Source organism: Mustela nivalis, assembly GCF_964662115.1.
Source record: "Mustela nivalis genome assembly, contig: HAP1_SCAFFOLD_39, whole genome shotgun sequence".
In the NCBI taxonomy this organism is placed as follows: Eukaryota; Metazoa; Chordata; class Mammalia; order Carnivora; family Mustelidae; genus Mustela; species Mustela nivalis.
The window spans coordinates 522,705-532,038 of record NW_028136550.1 but is presented as its reverse complement, the minus strand read 5'-3'; positions in this window follow the sequence as shown (position 1 = coordinate 532,038).

The following is a 9,334-nucleotide window of genomic DNA, read 5'->3' as shown; positions in this document are numbered from 1 at the left end:
GGAGACCTTGGAATGAAGCGGTGGCACTGGGGCCCTAAAGGGTTCTCCTAAACAGAGGCTTTGACACAGCTCCAACGTGCAAGTTTCCCATGTGTAGATGAGATGTTTTCTGATGGGTGAGTCAAGAAACAGCTATATGCTGTTTTGAAATCTAGGCCTCTGAGGAGAGATGCTGGGAAACCAAAGCAATGGATCTGATTAGTGCCTAGGGGCCTGTTCTTTCCTTTTTACCTCTGGAGACATCTGTCTATGGGTCTGAGTGCAGGTAGGTGCTCAGTTGGGCTCAGATTGCCCCTGTTTTTCCTGGGAAGCCAACACTATTGAGATGGATCAGGGACTATGGAGGTTTATCCTATTTGAAGTGTTGTGGCCATTGGAATGGGCACACACAATTCCCTTGGAGAAGGCAAGTATAGTCCTCAGGTTTGGCTCCAGGGGCCTGAGCCTGTAGGTTGTGTAGGCCAGGGCTGTTTGGACAGTTGTCTGAAAACTCAAACTCGGCTTATGTTTGGGGTCATAGGTATGGCAGGACTGACCTACAGACCATGAGGAGAACTCTTCGATTTGAAAAAAGGGCGAGTGTGAGGCTCCTGCTCAAGTTTTTGTCTCTGGATATCGTGTCACTCATGGTCGTGGAATTTCTGGGTGAATTCATGGGAAATGGACGAGTCTTACTCTCTGGTGGTTTGGCCCTGTCCAAAGAGTTTGGGGTCAATTATGGGCTGGAAGAAGTCCGTTTTTTTTTGTTGTTGTTGTTGTTGTTGTTGTTGTTTTCTTTTTTAACCTCAGGTGTCCCACCAAATGAGGGATTCCAGAGTAGAGCCCTGGGGAGGGGCGACTGGACAATCAGAAATCTGGTTAAAAATTGGGGCCTAGGGACATGTCAAGCCCATTATAACATCTAATGGTCCAGCCACTGAGAGGACTTACTAGAGGACAGGACTCATGCTGAGGGTCACAATGCGAATGTATGCCCTCGTCGCAGGCAAGAATGGGCGGGGCCTCAGGGTGAATGCTGGTTTCTCCTACACTGAACGTTGGACAACGTGCCAACCACAAGGGTTCTTGCCATGGGCAAGGAGGAGTTCTGATATCTGCATCACACTCACCCCTGGGCAGTGATTGGAGATAAGGTCTCGGTTCTGAAGCCTGAAAACGGAGGTAGGGAAGAGATGATGACCTAAGTCCATGGCGGGTTTTATGTGCTCAGTGTGCGGTCAGCTTTCTTAGTGTTGGTCAGGAGGTCAGGGCTCAGGTTGTGTTCGACAGTGCATTAGTGCCCAGGTTAGACTATATAATTTGGGTAACGTCGAGTGCTGTGTAGGTTTATCCTCATTTAAGGTGCCTGGGCAGCTCATGAGGCAATAATTTTTTTTCTAGAGGGCAGGCAGAGTGCTGCATTGTGGGTCCGGAATTGACAAACTAGAGGGCTTCAGGGCCAGGAGTGTGAGGACGGAAGTCTGAGAAGACAAGCTAGACTTGTGTTTCAGGGTGAGGGCATGGCAGGTACCCCCTGCAGATCTGAAACAATATCTCATGCATCTGAAGTCAGGGCGAGGATCAGACGTTGGCTCAGGTTGGAGTTTCTGTGCATGACGGCCGCTTCATGAAGGGAGCGGAATCTCGGGGCCATTGAGGTTTTACCACTTGGGAGCTGTGAGATGCCCCCTTCAAGGATTCCTTCTGCGGGACAATTGAGACCTGTTGGACAGCTCCAGGACATCCCTTATGGAATGACTCCAGAGCACCGTTCGCGGATGGATGCCTGGGAAGCCCGCCTCGCATTCCAATTGTCTACTAGCAACAAGTCAGTTTAGATCTGATGGCTCTGCCGGAGCAACCGGGGTGGCTGAGTTGAAATGGACTTTCCTGAGGATGGGTCCTAATGTGTTTTTGTGTCCATGAGGGCCTTGGAATGGGGCGGTGGCACCGGGACCCTGAAGTACTCTCGTAAGCTTTGGACATGGCTCCCATGCACAGGTTTCCTTGTGGAGACGAGATGAGTTCTGATGGGTGCCTCAGGAAAACCCCTATGCTCGTATTGGAATCAGGCTTTTGAGGACACATGCCTGTAACCCAAATCAATGGATCCTATTATGGCCTACGGTCCTTTCTGGTTCAATCTTCTTCTCTGGGGACATCCATCTATGGTATGAGTGGAGGTCGATTATCAGCTGGTGTCAGAGAGCAATTTTTTTCCAGGCGACCTACACTATTGGGATGGCCTCAGGGACTTTGGAGGTTTCTCCTAATTTGTATGATTTTGGACCATGGAATGGGCAGAATTCCCATGGATTGGTAGTCCCAGTCCTAATGTGTGTCTCCCGGGGTCCAGCCTGGAGGGTGTGTGGCCCAAGACTTTGAGGACAGAAGTCTGAAAACACAAACTCAGCTTAGGTTTGGGGACGTACGTATGGCAGGCCCGATCTACAAACCATGTGAAGAACTCTTCAGGAAATGAAGAAAGTGGGAGTCTGAGGCGCTTGCTCAGGCTTTTGTCTCTGGATTTTGTATCAGCGATGGCCGTGGAATGACGGGGAGACCTCATGGGCCATGGACGAATCTTCCTCTCTGAGGATTTGGCCCGATTCCCAATTGCTTTTCGTCAATCTGTGGGATGGGACGACTCATTTCAGTCTTGTTTCCTCAGGTTTCCCAACAAAAGAGGAATTCCAAAGCAAAGCCGTGGGGAAGACTGAAGGGACAACCCGAACTATGGTTAAAAATTGGGGCCTAGGGGCAAGGCAAGCCCAATATGCTATCTCTTCATCCAGCCACTGAGTGGCCTTACTTGAGGACTGGGCTGAGCCTGAGGGTCACAATGTGCGTTTGTGACCAATGTGGCCGGCGAGCATGGGCGGGACCTCATGGGCCACACTGGTTTCAACTACACTGAACGTTGGACAACATGCCAACCACAAAGTTTCTTGCCATGGGGAAGGAGTTCTGATTTCTGCATCACCTTCAACCCTGGTCAGTGATTGGAGATAAGGTCTAGGTTCTGAAACCTGAAAACCGATGTTGGGTAGAGATGAGGACCTAAGTCCACAGTGGCTCGATGTGCTCAGTGTGCGGCCAGCTGTCTGGGAGGGGCCAGGGGTCCAGGCTAAGCCTGTGTCAGAAAGGGCATTAGCGCCCTGGTCAGCCTATGTATTTGGGGTACAGCCAAAGTCGGTGCAGGTTGATCCTCATTTGGGGTTACTGGGTAGCCCCAGAGGACAATGTTTTTCTTCTGGAGGGCGGGCAGGGTGCTGCATTGTATTTCTGGATTGCCAAACTGGAGGGCTTGTGGGCCAGTAGTCTGACGACCAAAGTCTGAGAACACAAGCTAGGCTTAGGTTTCTGGGTGAGGCCATGGCAGGCACAATATACAGACCTTAATCGAGATCTCGTGCATCTGAAGTCAGGGCGAGGATCAGACGATCGCTCAGGTTGGAGTTTCTGTCCCTGATGGCCCCTTCATGAATGGGGGGGCATCACGAGGCCATGGGAGTTTTCCCACGATGGGAGTTGTGAGAAGCTCCAAACTGCAGAGAGTGTTCTGCAGAACAATTGAGACCTGTTGTTTGGGTCCAGGCCAATGATTCTGAGCAGGGTTCTAAGGATGGATGGATGGGTAGCCCACCTCGCATTCCAATTGTCTCCTAGCAACAAGACAGGATAGATCTCCTGGATCTGTGGGGACCAACCGAGGACGCTGAGTTGAAATGGACACCCCTGGGGATGGGTCCTAATGTGCTTTTGTGTCTATGGAGACCTTGGAATGAAGCGGTGGCACTGGGGCCCTAAAGGGTTCTCCTAAACAGAGGCTTTGACACAGCTCCAACGTGCAAGTTTCCCATGTGTAGATGAGATGTTTTCTGATGGGTGAGTCAAGAAACAGCTATATGCTGCTTTTGAAATCCAGGCCTCTGAGGAGAGATGCCTGGAAACCAAAGCAATGGATCTGATTAGTGCCTAGGGGCCTGTTCTTTCCTTTTTACCTCTGGAGACATCTGTCTATGGGTCTGAGTTCAGGTAGGTGCGCAGTTGGGCTCAGATTTCCCCTGTTTTTCCTGGGAAGCCAACACTATTGAGATGGATCAGGGACTTTGGAGGTTTATCCTATTTGAAGGGTTGTGGCCATTGGAATGGGCACACACAATTCCCTTGGAGAGGGCAAGTATAGTCCTCAGGTTTGGCTCCAGGGGCCTGAGCCTGAAGGTTGTGTAGGCCAGGGCTGTTTGGACAGTTGTCTGAAAACACAAACTCGGCTTATGTTTCGGGTCATAGGTATGGCAGGACTGACCTACAGACCATGAGGAGAACTCTTCGGAATTTGAAAAAAGGGCGAGTGTGAGGCTCCTGCTCAAGTTTTTGTCTCTGGATATCGTGACACTCATGGTCGTGGAATTTCTGGGTGACTTCATGGGAAATGGACGATTCTTACTCTCTGGTGGTTTGGCCCCGTCCAAAGAGTTTGGGGTCAATCTATGGGCTGGACGAAGTCCGTTTTTTTGTTGTTGTTGTTGTTGTTGTTGTTGTTTTCTTTTTTAACCTCAGGTGTCCACCAAATGAGGGATTCCAGAGTAGAGCCCTGGGGAGGGGCGACTGGACAGTCAGAAATCTGGTTAAAAATTGGGGTCTAGGGACATGTCAAGCCCATTATGACATCTAATGGTCCAGCCACTGAGAGGACTTACTAGAGGACAGGACTCATGCTGAGGGTCACAATGCGTATGTATGCCCTAGTCGCACGCAAGAATGGGCGGGGCCTCAGTGTGAATGCTGGTTTCTCCTACACTGAACGTTGGACAACGTGCCAACCACAAGGGTTCTTGCCATGGGTAAGGAGGAGTTCTGATTTCTGCATCACACTCACCCCTGGGTAGTGATTGGAGATAAGGTCTCGGTTCTGAAGCCTGAAAACGGAGGTAGGGAAGAGATGATGACCTAAGGCCATGGCGGGTTTTATGTGCTCAGTGTGCGGTCAGCTTTCTGGGTGTTGGTCAGGAGGTCTGGGCTCAGGTTGTGTTCGACAGTGCATTAGTGCCCAGGTTAGACTATATAATTTGGGTAACGTCGAGTGCTGTGTAGGTTTATCCTCATTTAAGGTGCCTGGGCAGCTCATGAGGCAATAATTTTTTTTCTAGAGGGCAGGCAGAGTGCTGCATTGTGGGTCTGGAATTGAAAAACTAGAGGGCTTCGGGGCCAGGAGTGTGAGGACGGAAGTCTGAGAAGACAAGCTAGACTTGGGTTTCAGGGTGAGGGCACGAAAGGTACCCCCTGCAGATCTGACCCAATATCTCATGCATCTGAAGTCAGGGCAAGGATCAGACGTTGGCTCAGTTTGGAGTTTCTGTGCATGACGGCCGCTTCATGAAGGGAGCGGAATCTCGGGGCCATTGAGGTTTTCCCACGTTGGGAGTTGTGGGATGCCCCCTTCAAGGATTCCTTCTGCGGGACAATTGAGACCTGTTGGACAGCTCCAGGACATCCCATATGGAATGACTCCAGAGCACCATTCGCGGATGGATGCCTGGGAAGCCCGCCTCGCATTCCAATTGTCTCCTAGCAACAACACAGTTTAGATCTGATGGCTCTGCCGGAGCAACCGGGATGGCTGAGTTGAAATGGACTTTCCTGAGGATGGGTCCTAATGTGTTTTTGTGTCCATGAGGGCCTTGGAATGGGGCGGTGGCACCGGGACCCTGAAGTACTCTCCTAAGCTTTGGACATGGCTCCCATGCACAGGTTTCCTTGTGGAGACGAGATGAGTTCTGATGGGTGCCTCAGGAAAACCCCTATGCTCGTATTGGAATCAGGCTTTTGAGGACACATGCCTGTAACCCAAATCAATGGATCCTATTATGGCCTACAGTCCTTTCTGGTTCAATCTTCTTCTCTGGGGACATCCATCTATGGTATGAGTGGAGGTCGATTATCAGCTGGTGTCAGAGAGCAATTTTTTTCCAGGCGACCTACACTATTGGGATGGCCTCAGGGACTTTGGAGGTTTCTCCTAATTTGTATGATTTTGGACCATGGAATGGGCAGAATTCCCATGGATTGGTAGTCCCAGTCCTAATGTGTGTCTCCCGGGTTCCAGCCTGGAGGGTGTGTGGCCCAAGACTTTGAAAACAGAAGTCTGAAAACACAAACTCAGCTTAGGTTTGGGGACGTACGTATGGCAGGCCCGATCTACAAACCATGTGAAGAACTCTTCAGGAAATGAAGAAAGTGCGAGTCTGAGGCGCTTGCTCAGGCTTTTGTCTCTGGATTTTGTATCAGCGATGGCCGTGGAATGTCGGGGAGACCTCATGGGCCATGGACGAATCTTCCTCTCTGAGGATTTGGCCCGATTCCCAATTGCTTTTCGTCAATCTGTGGGATGGGACGACTCATTTCAGTCTTGTTTCCTCAGGTTTCCCACCAAAAGAGGAATTCCAAAGCAAAGCCGTGGGGAAGACTGAAGGGACAACCCGAACTATGGTTAAAAATTGGGGCCTAGGGGCAAGGCAAGCCCAATATGCTATCTCTTCATCCAGCCACTGAGTGGCCTTACTTGAGGACTGGGCTGAGCCTGAGGGTCACAATGTGCGTTTGTGACCAATGTGGCCGGCGAGCATGGGCGGGGCCTCATGGGCCACACTGGTTTCAACTACACTGAACGTTGGACAACATGCCAACCACAAAGTTTCTTGCCATGGGGAAGGAGTTCTGATTTCTGCATCACCTTCAACCCTGGTCAGTGATTGGAGATAAGGTCTAGGTTCTGAAACCTGAAAACCGATGTTGGGTAGAGATGAGGACCTAAGTCCACAGTGGCTCGATGTGCTCAGTGTGCGGCCAGCTGTCTGGGAGGGGCCAGGGGTCCAGGCTAAGCCTGTGTCAGAAAGGGCATTAGCGCCCTGGTCAGCCTATGTATTTGGGGTACAGCCAAAGTCGGTGCAGGTTGATCCTCATTTGGGGTTACTGGGTAGCCCCAGAGGACAATGTTTTTCTTCTGGAGGGCGGGCAGGGTGCTGCATTGTATTTCTGGATTGCCAAACTGGAGGGCTTGTGGGCCAGTAGTCTGACGACCAAAGTCTGAGAACACAAGCTAGGCTTAGGTTTCTGGGTGAGGCCATGGCAGGCACAATATACAGACCTTAATCGAGATCTCGTGCATCTGAAGTCAGGGCGAGGATCAGACGATCGCTCAGGTTGGAGTTTCTGTCCCTGATGGCCCCTTCATGAATGGGGGGGCATCACGAGGCCATGGGAGTTTTCCCACGATGGGAGTTGTGAGAAGCTCCAAACTGCAGAGAGTGTTCTGCAGAACAATTGAGACCTGTTGTTTGGGTCCAGGCCAATGATTCTGAGCAGGGTTCTAAGGATGGATGGATGGGTAGCCCACCTCGCATTCCAATTGTCTCCTAGCAACAAGACAGGATAGATCTCCTGGATCTGTGGGGACCAACCGAGGACGCTGAGTTGAAATGGACACCCCTGGGGATGGGTCCTAATGTGCTTTTGTGTCTATGGAGACCTTGGAATGAAGCGGTGGCACTGGGGCCCTAAAGGGTTCTCCTAAACAGAGGCTTTGACACAGCTCCAACGTGCAAGTTTCCCATGTGTAGATGAGATGTTTTCTGATGGGTGAGTCAAGAAACAGCTATATGCTGCTTTTGAAATCCAGGCCTCTGAGGAGAGATGCCTGGAAACCAAAGCAATGGATCTGATTAGTGCCTAGGGGCCTGTTCTTTCCTTTTTACCTCTGGAGACATCTGTCTATGGGTCTGAGTGCAGGTAGGTGCGCAGTTGGGCTCAGATTTCCCCTGTTTTTCCTGGGAAGCCAACACTATTGAGATGGATCAGGGACTTTGGAGGTTTATCCTATTTGAAGGGTTGTGGCCATTGGAATGGGCACACACAATTCCCTTGGAGAGGGCAAGTATAGTCCTCAGGTTTGGCTCCAGGGGCCTGAGCCTGAAGGTTGTGTAGGCCAGGGCTGTTTGGACAGTTGTCTGAAAACACAAACTCGGCTTATGTTTCGGGTCATAGGTATGGCAGGACTGACCTACAGACCATGAGGAGAACTCTTCGGAATTTGAAAAAAGGGCGAGTGTGAGGCTCCTGCTCAAGTTTTTGTCTCTGGATATCGTGACACTCATGGTCGTGGAATTTCTGGGTGACTTCATTGGAAATGGACGATTCTTACTCTCTGGTGGTTTGGCCCCGTCCAAAGAGTTTGGGGTCAATCTATGGGCTGGAAGAAGTCCGTTTTTTTTTTGTTGTTGTTGTTGTTGTTGTTTTCTTTTTTAACCTCAGGTGTCCCACCAAATGAGGGATTCCAGAGTAGAGCCCTGGGGAGGGGCGACTGGACAGTCAGAAATCTGGTTAAAAATTGGGGTCTAGGGACATGTCAAGCCCATTATGACATCTAATGGTCCAGCCACTGAGAGGACTTACTAGAGGACAGGACTCATGCTGAGGGTCACAATGCGTATGTATGCCCTAGTCGCACGCAAGAATGGGCGGGGCCTCAGTGTGAATGCTGGTTTCTCCTACACTGAACGTTGGACAACGTGCCAACCACAAGGGTTCTTGCCATGGGTAAGGAGGAGTTCTGATTTCTGCATCACACTCACCCCTGGGCAGTGATTGGAGATAAGGTCTCGGTTCTGAAGCCTGAAAACGGAGGTAGGGAAGAGATGATGACCTAAGGCCATGGCGGGTTTTATGTGCTCAGTTTGCGGTCAGCTTTCTGGGTGTTGGTCAGGAGGTCCGGGCTCAGGTTGTGTTCGACAGTGCATTAGTGCCCAGGTTAGACTATATAATTTGGGTAACGTCGAGTGCTGTGTAGGTTTATCCTCATTTAAGGTGCCTGGGCAGCTCATGAGGCAATAATTTTTTTTCTAGAGGGCAGGCAGAGTGCTGCATTGTGGGTCCGGAATTGAAAAACTAGAGGGCTTCGGGGCCAGGAGTGTGAGGACGGAAGTCTGAGAAGACAAGCTAGACTTGGGTTTCAGGGTGAGGGCACGGAAGGTACCCCCTGCAGATCTGAACCAATATCTCATGCATCTGAAGTCAGGGCAAGGATCAGACGTTGGCTCAGTTTGGAGTTTCTGTGCATGACGGCCGCTTCATGAAGGGAGCGGAATCTCGGGGCCTTTGAGGTTTTCCCACGTTGGGAGTTGTGGGATGCCCCCTTCAAGGATTCCTTCTGCGGGACAATTGAGACCTGTTGGACAGCTCCAGGACATCCCATATGGAATGACTCCAGAGCACCATTCGCGGATGGATGCCTGGGAAGCCCGCCTCGCATTCCAATTGTCTCCTAGCAACAACACAGTTTAGATCTGATGGCTCT